Raw genomic sequence first — 14,556 nt, forward strand, 5'->3', positions numbered from 1 at the left:
TGTAGCCATCTGGGATATGCATATAAAAACTATATTGAAATTTGATCTTACCCCAATCAGAATAGCTAAGACTTTTTTAAACAATGACAAAAATGCTAGCATGGAGGTGAGGAACGGGAAACACATAGTAATTGTTGGTGAGTCTGCAAACTGGTAAAGCTCCTATGGAAATCAGTTTGGAGCTTCCTCAAAAAGTAGAACATAGCTCTGCCATAATGATATCTTGCGCTATACCATATCTGGGCACACTCTCAAATGACTGTATATTCTATTACACAGACACATGATCAACCATGTTCACTCTATTCTATTCAATATTGCCAAGGAATGGCTTATCAACTGGTAATGAAAATGTGTTACATATACACAATGAAATAGTATTTGGTTATAAAGAAAAGAAAATTAGAAGATTCTCAAGCCAATGGATGGAGATAGGAAAAAAAATGATTCTTAGTGAAGTAAGGCAGACTCACAAATATAAATGACATATGATCTCCCTCATATGTGGATACTAACTTTAAATTTTTAGATATGTGTGTTCAAATGGGAGTACCCATAGAAGTCAAGAAGGTAGTAAGAGACCAAGGAGGTTATTTCAAGGAAGGGGTATAGAACACAGTTGGTATAAAGGAATAAAGAGAAACAATGGAATAGGAGGGGCTAAAAGGGATTAAGGATGGGAGGGCATGATAGAGAGGTGGATAACTAACATTGCAGACCCTTGAAAATATCATGCAGAAACCTACTACTGTAGAAGAATGGCAAAAATATGTACATATACATATTTAAAAGAAGTTTAATATGTTTTTCTGTATAATGTGGAGAAGACAATGCCTTTCCCAGACACCTAGGCTTTCAATAGAAAGTCCAGAGCCAAGTATGAATTTCCTCTTTTTAAGGTGTTGTTCAGTGGGTTCCAGTGGATGCTCCCTCACACACACAGTACAGGCATTACAGTCATTATTCTTGAGTATACTCCAGAACTCGATGTTAAGAATCTATTGCTGAACACAATGCATAGTTGGATCATATGACATGGAGAAATCATGCTGATACTAACCTGATAGATTTATTCCTGCTAGCTAGCTTTTATCATGTTGAATGGTTCTATTGATGTTACCAAGGAAGAAAAGTAATCAATGGTCTTACCCATCTGTGAAACATGCAATCTACAGTAATGTTTGACAAGAGAAGGTTTACCCATTGGTGCAGTAGTTGGCACAAATGTATGGCAGTAACAAAGCATTCTCTGAGTAAATTTAAGACCTGTTCCATATAACCTGGAACTCACATTTGGCACCATTAACTCAGGCAGAAACCATGGATAATTAAGTCATAGGACCCAGGAAAATATACTACTATTATTCTGATAAAGACTAATAATCATCCCTGTAAGATTTTGTATTTATTCCCATATATCAGTGCATCTTTCAATCCACATCAAAGAAGCTTCTTCTTGCAGGTTATGGCATTGCAGTCAACCACAACTAATCAACATCTGGAGAATAAGAGACTCCAGACTATGGAGCTTTAAATGAGATATAAACAAACCCAAGGTACATGAATTACCATGGGATAATAGTCAGAGATACTTGATATTTGCTGTGAAAGAGTAGTTGATAGGCAAGACAAGGTAATGATGCATATGAATTCATAGTGGCAGTGATGACATGCACATGATCAAGACACTCAACATGCCAGATAGAAGAGATGCTCATAAAGTTCCATCTGTAGCTGAGGAGCTATTAGCAATTGACAACTGCTAGTGGGGAGAGGGAGGAGAGGGAGAGAGAGGGGAGGGGGAGGGGGGAGGGAGATGGAGAGGGAGAGGGAGAGGGAGAGGGAGAGGGAGAGAGAGAGAGTCCCTGATAGACTGACTATGCTCCAGTGTATGGTCCTATACTCATGAACATACTGGTAGCCTTTACTAGATTTGAAAGAACAAAAGAAGTTGGGAAGGAAAACTAGGGCAGGTGATAAGAGATGTATTTGAGGGGATGATATGGATTTGATCTGAACATATATGCATATGTAATATCCTCAATCAGGTAAAATCTCAACAAATGTGCTATGGCAACAAAGAGTAAGATTAATATAATTTCTATCAGTAATAAAACATGTACTGAAGAACACAGAAAATGGGAGGAGCTCATAGAGTAGGAAAATCTGATCATGAGACTGGAAAAAAACAAACACCAGGGTCTCAACAACATCCCATCCAAACCTCTCCTCTAAAGTTCATATCATGGTGCAGATAAGTTGTTTTTTCCAAAGCAAGACTCATAAGACCCACACTAGGCCTATAATTATGGAAAAAGTATGGAAGTAATTCAGCTACTTAGAGCCAGTAACTACTCCAGAGTCAGTTACTTGGATAAGTAAGGGAACATTATTCCTTGGGTGTGAATGATAATTTAATTCCAAATTTAATGTGCATGGTAGTACAAGATAAACCTAGCTGTGCTAACATCATTCCAATTTCTTTTTGCTTCTATCCCCCAAAAATGTCTTCTCTTGGATAAGAAAAAAATTATTATGTTTTGTACTTTTACCAACATAACTATCACAGTCAACATTACATACTGTATTTAAAAATATACTAACACATCTGGCTTGAAATTTTAATCTTCCACTTGTCCTGATTTGTGACAGTCAATTGTCATATTCTAGTTCAGACACAGCAACTGAAATTTAGCGAGGAAATGTGAATTGCTGAAGGTAGCATAGATACTTGTTGGTAGCGATTTAACACTAGAGCTGGTTTGTCTGACTCCACATAAAAACCCATCAGTGCCTATACTTTTAACTGTCACTTAGTTTGAGCTTAAAGATGGGAAATCAAAGTTGCCCAATACAATTTTATATTAGGCATTGGTGTTAAGAATTTCATCTTCAGCATCTCATAAAAGCAGGTCAAGGATAACATCTGTAGAATGGAACCATGAAACCTAAAATATATTTGTTGTGACTGCTCATGCACAAGTACTTCTTCCATCTTCTTTCTCCTCTAAGATGCAGGGATAAAGAATGTTTGAATGCAACATTCAGGGTTGAGTAGATTCAAGTTGCTTAGGAGTTGTGTAACTTAAGACAAAATTGCCTCTAGGCAGAATCTCAACTATATAAACTAAGCAAATATACCTAGACAGAGTTACGTGATGGCCAGAGAAGCCAGTAAGAGAACTTCAAGTTCACCTTTTCAAATCTTCTCTAGACTGAGTACTAATTACTTCCTCCCTCAGCATCTACTTTCTTTATGATACCCTTCTACTTTTGTTGATAGAATATTTCACTATTTTCATTTATATTATTTGTTTTTCTTTCTCATCCAAACCATAAATTTGTCTGAGTAGGGACCTGTGTCATTGGCTACTTCTCAATGACACAGGAAACTGTTCAGGCACCAATTTGAGTGGCATGGCTCATAGTATATTCACTGTTAATAGTACCCTGATCAATGTCCAATGCCCATTCTCTCTCACCATTCTATTGGAAGCTATTTTGCTTCTCAGTGGATGCTAGTTGTTGATCTTGTATGTACAAAGTGTAATTTTAAAGTTAAATATCTCTTACTAGTCAGGTCTTGTGACAGGCAGACAATGTAATAGAGATAACTCAAATATACTCTCTGCTCTCCTTAGGCTCAGAGCCTGACACTGGAAATCTTATTATATTATGATTATGAAATTCAGATACAGCAAGATTACTAACTTCATGTTTTTTCTATATATAAAACCAATTTTCAAGTCATTTTACTATCTTACATGACTTAATTTCATTGTGATTGTCACGATAGAATTCTACAAACTCAAAACTAACACATGCTTTCGTGACTGCTTCTAACAAAGTTCTACACTGACTGACGTGTTCCAGAAATGACTAAAAGCCCAGCTCATTGATTACCTCATACTAAATGTGATTAATAAAGGGTAAAAAGGCTTGTGGTTTAATGTTTTCTGAAGTTGTACACAATGTGAACATTAAAAATTCCAGGGTGATAAGTGAGACTAAGCAAAACTTAGGGTCCCCAAGTCTTTGTTTGAAGTTCTGTCTCTAAAGTCATCTTTTACAAAGGTAGGCTGCTACTGGTACACAGAATATTCTTTATACTGCAACATCAGTATGCTCCCATTTTCCAGTTAGTTCTCTAGGATGTTCCCAAGAGACTCATCCTCATCCTCAAAGCCTATAGAAATCCAATTCAAATGGAATGGCTGCTAATCACTAGACTGCTATCAAAATATGTGGCAATTTCCAGGAGTTGTGAAGTCAACCCCCCCCAAAAAAAAACCACTGTGCAATTTGAAAAGAACATAGAAAATGTCCATACTGGACTGTGTTTGTTGAACTTTCAAGGGACATGTTTGAGGATATTGTGAAATGGAAGGACAAGTCATATCTTGAGAAATATTTTAATGCTTTGCTGAAAATTTTAACTCTCCTCTAATCTCAACTGTCTCCTGCCCAAAGCATCCCACCTCTAAAGTATGTCTCTCAGAGCCAGGCCTCCCCTTCATTCTTCTTTACACTGACCCAATTGAGGCACATCAGTCTTAGCCATATTTTGACAAATTCACATCAGATAATTCAGATATCATCATACCCTACTCCTCCACCAATAGATGGCCATCAGAGAGAAGAGATGGCTCCTAGAACTGATAGAGACATTCTAGAAGAAATGGACTGCTCTCACCAGTGGGAGACACTTCCTTTTGAAATGATAAATGGAAGAGGAGGGGATCCATGAGGAAGAATATGAAAGCTGTATAGGTGTTCTCAAAATAGCAGTTCACAGATTTTCTTATGAGTTCTGTGAATTAATGTAGCAAATATATGTTGTAGTGAATAAGAATGCCAAGTGAATAAACAGTCCACATGGATTCTTTAGCTAAGTGTTTCAATGATAAGGCTCAAATTTATTCTATTCCCTTTCTTCTTTTCTTCTTCCTCTTCTTCTTCCTTCCACTCCCATGAACTATTACAAGGGGAATTATGATAGTGGCTGAGACATTGAAAAATGCAATAATTTAAGTGGTGAGGGCTAGGAAGGAATAATCAAGAATGATGTCAGGATTAGGGAAATAGAGATAGTACTGTTGTCAGAGAGAATCAGAGACATTTCTAGAAACAAGGCCTGCTGAGCCAAAGGGAAATTAAATGAATATGCTGATGTTTACTTTCCCAGCATTCTGTAGGAAATCAAAGATGGTTTTGTGAAGGCAAGTAGGGAAAAGGTGAGCCTCTACCATTATTCTTTCAAAACTTTGATTTAAAACATTTGTTTTCAAACATAGTAAAGATTTGATATCTAACAGTTAAAATTTGCACAGTAAATTTTTTTCACAAATCATTCGAAGAAAATGCCTTGAGGACATGGAAAAGTGCCAAAAAGAAAAAGAAAATGAGAAGAGAAAGAAAGACATTCAGCATAAAGACACACTGCTGGAATTTTAGGGGCTATCAGCCAGGATTTTCTGCACCAAAGTGATGTTCCCTTCCTCCCTCCATCAGATATTTCTACTCTTAGGTGGCATAGATTTGGCTTTGGATCTACAGGGAGAAAAGATGCCTTGAAGGCCTAGTTTAATAAGATCTTGGATGCATTTCCATAATTACTTTGTACCGGTCCTCTTTATAAAAAACGTGACAGCAGAAAAGTTGTGGACAAAGATATGTTTTTACTTGAAAGATGCTTAGAAATAATCCTGAATGAGGTGAGGATGGTACTGATAAAGACCAAGCATGTTATCCGATCTCAATAGCTGGGAAACATGCTTACTGACAGAGTTCTTAAACAGTCTAAAGATCCATATCCAAACTAAGAGCGAGAAAGAGAGAGAGGGGATGAGAGAGAAAGAGAGAGAGAGAGACAGAGAGACAGAGAGAGAGACAGAGAGAAAGAGAGAGACAGAGAGAGAGAGAGAGAGAGAGAGAGAGAGAGAGAGAGAGAGAGCCTTCCTGAGGGTAATTTTGTCACTATGTGAATTCATTCTCTTCTTGCTTCCCACCATCTGATGAGAGTAGAATCCATGATAGCCTGTGGGTTCTAGAGTCTGCCACAGTGCAAGTTTCAAGACCTGTTTTGTCCTTGGAGACATAATATGAAAAACACAGGGATCCAGAGGACTCCTCTGGCTGAATAAAGTTCTAGCGACTGTGCCCAAGGGAAAAAAATAAATAATGAATAATGTAGGACCAAATGTGAATGTGTCCAATTCCTATAGCTAGAGAAATTGTGAGCTAGCTCATTCCATTGCCCCATTGGTCTTCATACTTGGAGTGACTTTAACTTTAGGATTGCTTCAGGGGAACAGCAGAGGGAAAAATATTGTGTGGCTCTACCAGGTTTCTGTGTCCCATTACCAACACAGAATGGTATGGGTCACAGAAAAGATCAAATGGCAGTTTACTCACCCTAGAACCCACAGATTGACCAGCAAAGACCACCACCCACATGAAGGGGATTAAAGAATGGGCAACTAGGAGGAAGAACAGAGGGATGAAAGATAGTCTACAGTGGGCATGATAATGAACTGGCCCAGGATGGCTTTCCATCATGCTGTCTTTCTCATCAGTACCTAGGAAATGTTGCCACCTCCATAGATTTCAGAACTTCAAATCTAGTTTTACATTATGATCCTCATAATTAACAGGCTGTTTTGAACCAGAGCTGCACTGATAAGTAGAGAAAACTCTACTGCTCCCCTGCTCCAATGCAATAAGAAAGGAGAGTCATCTAGAACTCTACTGATGAGGTTACACAGTTCAGGACTCTCAGAGAGCAGTGGAGGAAAGGGAGACATGCTGAGTTCTGTGGCAAGAAAGTTGGAGGAAAATACCAAAGAGACAGGCAGATAAGGGAGAGGAGGTGTGAAAGAAAGAAAACATCCATCCTCAGGCACAGCCACCACACCATCGTGTTTCACTTACACTAGTCTAGGATGAAAGAGAAGATAAACAACTCCCACATAGGCTGACTAAGGCCTCCTGGACCTTAGTCCTGGAGAGGGGAACGGCAGTCTGATTCTCATCCAGGCCATCCAGAGGAGGAATGAAGCAGGATGCTGATGGAGACACCAGTCCAGGTCAGAGTTGGGAGAATACAGTTAGAGATGCACCAACTTCTGGGCAGAAGAGGTGGGAAAATGGAAGGAGTAGCGATGCCCATATCAGTCATCCTGGCAACCTTGATGAGCACCCTTGAACTTCACACTGCCGAGTGAGTCACTGGCTGGAGTGTTTCTTGCTGTGTATCTGCTGTAGCTGGGTAAAAAAGGAATATGGCTGAGATTAAAGCCCCTGCCTAGGTGTTAGCTGGGTCTACTGAGCTCCCAAAGTACTTTTCTTTTTGCAGCTGCCTGTACCCATGAAGTTCTATGGTGAAAATCCCAGTTGTGCTATAATATCCCACATAAAACAAGACATTCATTAAACAAGTCAGTCATATTACTTCATGTATTTAATAGAATTCAGCATGCACTCTTGCGTAGGTGGCAAGAGGTTGTCAAGAGGAGGACCTGGCTTTGAAGGTCTCAGCCACCTAGGAGATCATGGACGGATGGGGCAGATGGGTAGGCCAACAAGTGATTTCTATTTAGAGTAATTGTGGTTCTTACATTAAGTCTTTGGCCAACACTAGGTAGAGCTGTATTGAAGCAAGACAGAAGGTGGGTTGTGGATGGGAGAGGGTTTGGAGCAATCCAGGAATTGCCTCATGATGCCACAACCCAGTAGGGATAAGACTCCATCTTCCAAATTACTCCAGGTACTTTGTCTTCATAACCCAGGATGGTTATTTACTGTCCCAGTCATGATGCCTGTACAGCATGACTTCAGAAAATTTGATGAGCTCCTGAAACTAAAAAGTACCTTTGTTCTTTTTAAACTTAATTTTGCAATTTATTATTATTGTATAGTGTGTGTGTGTGTGTGTGTGTGTGTGTGTGCATACAATGGCATACGTGGAGGTTGTTCTTTTCACCGTGGAATCTTGGGATTGAACTCAGGTCACTAAACTTGCAAGTGCTGTTACCTACGGAGCCATCTCACTAGCTCAGATCTCTTTTCATACCTATCTTTATCATTTTTATTCCAGATTCAATGTTCCTTTGGTGTTTTACTTTGAATATGGAGTATTATAGTGCACAAGAGGTATTGGACTAGATGTATACCTACAGAGGTTCCCCTTCCACAGCACATGCACACATGCATACAGAGATACATGAGCTGAACTAGCCATACCAAAGCCATGAGATAGGGATAGGTTTTATGACATGAATGTTACTGTCACAGACTATGAATGGCAGAGGAAAGGCTGATGCAATGTGAAGTTCTACCTGTGGATTCTCATACTTTCTTCTTTATTTGCCTCTAGTATTTCCACTTGGAAAGAGTAAACTGTAGTTTAGAAGGTTCTATTCAAGTGCTGGATGCACATGTAAACAACCAGAGGGCTGAAAGCCAGGCAGGTCCCTGTTAAACTGTGTGATGTAAAATAAGCCACTTCAGCTTCCAACCTGCTTCTTGTAAAAACAAAGCTGGTAGTGATACCTGCCTTAGGGGTTTGTTTGTTGGTTTGTTTGTTTGTTTTTAAATGAACATTAAATGCAACCAAGTCTGGCATAGGCTTTCTTTTATTCTAAAGGGGTTTTCTCTTCTGAAATATATGAAATTCTAGGTAATGGAGTGCTTTTAAAAAGAAATACACTTAAAAAGAGAGACAAGTAACTTAACCACAGGAACCCAGTTCGAACCTGCATTTGAGGATGCTCCCATAACTAACAACTTAAATTTCTTCTTACTTTGGCTGACACAGTTGGGGGCCAGAGCCTGACACCTTCTTCCATCTGTTTCTCTATTTGGACTTATAACCTGTTGTGTGTTTTTGAGAGCAGTGACACACACACACACACACACACACACACAGGCACACATGAAAAATTGCTCCTTAGTCCCAAGCACTTAGTGCTCAGGTTCTAGCAGGAACCTCATGATGTGCTGTGAAGATGGCTTCTTCCTGATGTCTTTGCTGGGTAGCGTTTGCAGAGCCTGACTGGGCTGACACAAACTCTAGAGGGAGAAAAGTGATCTGCAGAGATCTCCTTTGTGCCCAAGGTCCTGTGTGCCCTCTGCATCTGTATAGACAGCTGAATGGAAGCCAGGTTGCTACTACCCTGATGACTAGCACAGTCCTCTCCAGGCATGGACTTTAAGCCTGGTACTCAGTTCAAATGCTCACTTTCCCTATCACTCCTTACTGGAGACTGGAATTCATTTAAATGCCTTCTTCACAGTTGTTCTGCTGCCTTGTCTGTGATGACACCAAGGAAACAGAAGTCCACTTGATTGTCGTTTTCAAATTGTTGGCTGCTGGGAATCACACTCACCCTGCTCTGAGGGAGCTGAGCTGAGCTGCAGCAACTGGCATCTTGTCTTCCTTGCTCTACTCCTGTAAACTAAATTGTTTTCACATGTTCAGCAATTGGTTTTTCCCTAAGAAAAATGACCTGAAAATCTATAATAAGACTTTGAAACCTATGGTTTAAAACTTGAAACTATCAAGAATATCATGACTGTCTTAGTCAGGGTTTCTATTCCTGCACAAACATCATGACCAAGAAGCAGTTGGGGACGAAAGGGTTTATTTGACTTACACTTCCACACTACTGTTCATCGCCAAAGGAAGTCAGGACTGGAACTCAAGCAGGTCAGGAAGCAGGAGCTGATGCAGAGGCCATGGAGGGATGTTCTTTACTGGCTTGCTTGGCCTGCTCTCTTATATACCAAGACTTCCAGCCTAGAGATGGTTCCACCCACAAGGGGCCCTTCCCCCTTGATCACTAATTGAGAAAATGCCTTACAGTTGTATCTCATGGAGGCATTTCCTCAACTGAAGCTCCTTTCTTGTGATAACTCCAGCTGTGTCAAGTTGACACAAAACTAGCCAGTACAATTGACCCCTTGTCAACTTGACACACAAACACATCACTAGTAAGCCTCAATCCTTACATTCTTATTCATCCCTAACGTCTAAATAACTTTAAAGGTCCCACAGTCTTTACATATTCTTAAATTTTCAATCTCTTTAAAATATCCATCTCTTTTAAAATCCAAAGTCTTTTTACAATTAAAAGTCTCTTAACTGTGGGCTCCACTAAAATAGTTTCTTCCTTCAAGAGGGAAAATATCAGGGCACAGTCACAGTCAAAAGCAAAAATCAATGTCCAACTTTCCAATGTCTGGGATCCAACTCACGATCTTCTGGGCTCCTCCAAGGGCTTGGGTCATTTCTCCAGCCATGCCCTTTGTAGCACACATGTCGTCCTCTAGGCTCCAGATGCCTGTACTCCACTGCTGCTGCTGCTCTTGGTGGTCATTTCATGGTACTGGCATCTCCAAAACACTGCATGACCCCTTCAGTCCTGGGCCATCAATTGCAACTGAGGCTGCACCTTCACCAATGGCCTTCCATGGCCTCTCACAGTGCCGAGCCTCAGCTGTTCTGCGTGACCCCTTCATGCCTTCAAAACCAGTACCACCTGGGTGACCCTTACACATTACCAAGTCCCGCTGCACCAGGAGGGCAACCTTGGCTATCTCTGTAACACAGCCTCTTTGTGCTTTCAGAAAACACTTCCCAGAAGATGTCACCTCAAAGATGCTGGTCTCTTCTTAATCACTGCTAATTTCTTAGCTCCAGCTAACCAGTAATTAATAGTTCCAGTAATGCAAAAGTTTCACTTTAGTAGTTCTGGTATCTTGTTAATCACAGCTGATTCTTCATCCCCAGCTAACCAGAACCACAGAATCTTCCCAATCAAAATAGCAATGGCCCTGAAAAGAGTCTTTAATTTTCCCCCTGAAATTTCACAAGCCAGACCTCCATCTTCTGCACTGTTCTCAACATTATCTTCCAAACTCCTACCCAACATCTGATAGAGCTCTTAACAACAAATGGATCTTCAAGCCCAAAGTTCCAAAGTCCTTCCACAGTCCTCCCCAAAACATGATCAGGTTGTCACAGGAATACCCCACTCCCAGTACCAATTTGTCTTAGTCAGGGTTTCTATTCCTGCACAAACAAGTTGGGGAGGAAAGGGTTTATTCAGCTTACAATTCCATACTGCTGTTTATCACCAAGGAAGTCAGGACTGAAACTCAAGCAGATCAGGAAGCAGGAGCTGATGCAGAGGCCATGGAGGGATGTTCTTTACTGGCTTGCTTCCCCTGGCTTGCTCAGCCTGCTCTCTTATAGAACCCAAGACTACCAGCCCAGAGATGGTTCCACCCACAAGGGGCCCTTCCCCCTTGATCACTAATTGAGAAAATGCCTTACAGTTGTATCTCATGGAGGCATTTCCTCAACTGAAGCTCCTTTCTTGTGATAACTCCAGCTGTGTCAAGTTGACACAAAACTAGCCAGTACAATGACCCTCTATTTACAGATAAATAAAGTGAGACCTAGAGGAGTTATTTCTTGATCATCTTCTAGTTAGAGGATGCTAGACTAAGTTGGAATATAAATGCACACTTGTTTTTATTTTCTTTGTAATCCTTTTTTATTTTTGAGAAAGAATCTCATGTATCCCTCAAACATGGATACAACCAAGTAGAGTCTTGAACTCCTGATTCTTCTATCTCTACCTCTGCCACCTTAAGTGATAAGAAAATACATAGGTGTTTGTCACCACCCAGAAATCCTCCTGTCTCCATTTCCCCAGACCAGGTACTACAACTGTATGTCACAGTGTTAAGGTATTTTTACAAGGGTGCTGTGGATGAAACTTGGGTTCATTCTTGCCTAGAAAACCATCTCTCTAGACCCCACTAACCATTTTTTGTTTTTTTCTAATAGAGCATGCAGGTGTCTTTATTGTGGCATCTATAACACTTGAGCACTCACATACATTATATTATATGCCAGGCATAGTTAGAAGGTCATTCCATGTAGTGGAAGATCCCTTTGAAAGGATGGGTCACGACTTAGTCAACACTACCCTCAGCCCACGTAAGGGAGCTCCCCATCACTCCATGCCCTGAACATCCAGAAAATCCTAGGACTATTCTAAGTTCCCCTCAAGGACTAAAACCCATGTAGAGTGGCAGATTCTCATGCGTAAAGATGATCTGAGACAGTGTGATCAGTCATGGTTCAAGAAAAATTCCAGTGTCCAGTATAGAATTTTCTTCATTGACTGGATTAAGGTAGGTTCTCAGATGTTATAGGCACAGTGGTTATTGGCGACTCAAGCAGTATATGTGTCGAACTATTGTGAGGAAGTTGTGATACTGGAAGCATCTTTGACCAGTATGTCTCCAGCCTCAGGCACAGAGCAACAGTTCAGTATCCATCAACTCAAACACAAGTATTCTTCAGTACTTCTAGATAAATTATGAAACTTTAATTCTTCTCCCATGGAGTTAATATCATTTAATGGCATTTTTTTTCATAGGTAAACTGTATAAAAGTTACTTCAGGATGCAACCATAGAATCTACTGAACACCTTCCAGAGTTGCCTGAGTAATATCAGTTGTTCCAGTTAGAAAACTTCCACATTCCTGCAGAACAGAATACTTTTGACTCTGGATATCAATTTTCTTAGATCCTAGAAACAAGAAACGTATGTATGATCCTCAGCTGTGATAACCCTGAATACTTGTATCATTGTCTTTATTAATTCAAGCTCTGCCAGAGCCATATTGATACAGATGCGGATGCTTACAGCCAACCATCACACTGAGCATGGCGACCCCAATGGAGGAGTTCCAGAAAGAACTGAAGAAGCTGAAGGGTTTTGTAACCTCGTAGGGAAAACAGTATCAACCAACCAGTCCCTGCAGAGCTCTCAGGGACTAAACCACCAACCAAAGAATACACATGGAGGGACTCATGGCTCCAGCTGGATATGTAGCAGAGGATGGTCTTGTCTGCCATTAATGGGAGGGCAGGCCCTTGGCCCTGTGAAAGCTTTATGCCCCAGTGTAGGGGGAATGTTAGGGCAGTGAGACAGGAGTGGGTGGATGGGGGAGCTCCCTCATAGAAGCAAGGCGAGAGGGTTGGGATAGGGGGTTTTCAGAGGGGAAACCTGGAAGGGGGATAACATTTGAAATGTAAATAAATAAAATAATCAATAATTTTCTAAAAGAATTTTATATAATGTATTTATCAATATCTTTCAACCTCCCCTATCCTCTCAGATTTAGGATGCTAAATCTAAGTCCCTCTACCAACCACTTTAAAGCTTTTCTTTTTTTTTTTTTAATTGTAGATATATGCGTTTTTACCTTCATCTATGTCTGTACACTCTGTCTGTACTTGGTGTCTGCAGAGGTCACCACTGGGTTACCTAGAACAAGAGTTACGGACAATTTTCATCTGCTGTGTGTGCCGGGTTTGGTTCTCAGGTCCTCTGCAAGAACAGTAAGTGCTCTTAACCACTGAGCCATCATCCCAGCCCTTTTTGGTAGGTAGCTGCCTCTCCTTAGGACCGTGCTTCAGTTACCAGGGAGAGCAAGGGATGTTCCAAGGAAACTAAAAACAGGCAATGGGGGAAAAAGCCCATTCATCTCAATTTCATTCAGGCACTGTTTTTATTATTCCATCACTGAGTTGAAAATGAAATTTTTAAGAAAAAAAAAAAAATGAAGTCCGAGCTGTGGAAATCCAGGCCCCAGGAGGGAAGAGGAAAATGAGTTTTCTGTGCTGATGGCTGAAGCCACCAAGGTTGTTGAATTTGATTGGCTGCTGAACTATCTCTTGAGTGAGGACTGACAAGAGCCTGATGTGGAACTCTCATGTGATTCTACTGAAGACACTTCCCCTTATTTCTTACTATGTGATTTCCAGAAGAACTGGGCCCCTTCTCAGAAATAACAGGCTTCACATGGAATACAGATTTATTTTTACTCTGAAAAGTTATTTATGGTCTTGGGTTTAGGGATTTAATAACATATTCTGCAAGAGGGTGTCTAGAGAAGAAAGGTGGAGCCCCTGGAGGAAAGCCAGTCAATTTCACAGCAAGATGAGATAAAGGGAAGGCTGCCTCTTCCTTCTCCTGGCTTCTCCTGGCAGAGATTCTGACCAACTACTGTGTGCAGAGCAGTGCATTCGTACCAAGTGCACATACACGCACAAACCCTACTCACCAAATTGCTATATAATGAAAACACAATAAATCATCCAAAGGAAATTATCAGTAAGGTTATCACAGGTAATTGTTTTGGAAAGGACCTGTACATTAAAATTCCATATTAGGATTTTGTGTTTCAGGAAGACATTGAATTAAATAATACAAATATAATAGCAAAAGTAACAAAGTTCAAATTTCTTTTAAAAATAGAAGGAGAGAGAGAATCACAGGTTAAGGATTTGGCATAAACCCCAAAGAAATAAGGCTCAAAGGGAAGCTTTGCAGATTTTCATTCTACTCAGTAATTTTTTAAATGACTCATCGCCTAAACACTTACATCGTTCCCAATAGTTATCAAGACAGTGTTTCAAAAACAGCACACTTCAACCTATCTGCGTGTCTATCTTGGAATATCCCATGCATCCC

The 14,556-nt window shown here is 40.4% G+C and overlaps 1 long non-coding RNA gene across 1 annotated transcript in view; it reads left to right on the top strand.

Annotated features, from left to right (window-relative positions):
* The window catches only part of Gm38407 (predicted gene, 38407), an 84,916-nt gene that overhangs the window by 29,218 nt on the left and 41,142 nt on the right, over positions 1–14,556 (top strand). Inside the window, exons 7-8 of the long non-coding RNA NR_110487.1 lie at positions 12,453–12,621; positions 13,270–13,421. This is a non-coding gene — a long non-coding RNA (predicted gene, 38407). The remainder of the gene's footprint in view (positions 1–12,452; positions 12,622–13,269; positions 13,422–14,556) is intronic.

Source organism: Mus musculus, chromosome 12 (genome assembly GCF_000001635.26).
Source record: "Mus musculus strain C57BL/6J chromosome 12, GRCm38.p6 C57BL/6J".
Classification (NCBI taxonomy): domain Eukaryota; kingdom Metazoa; phylum Chordata; class Mammalia; order Rodentia; family Muridae; genus Mus; species Mus musculus.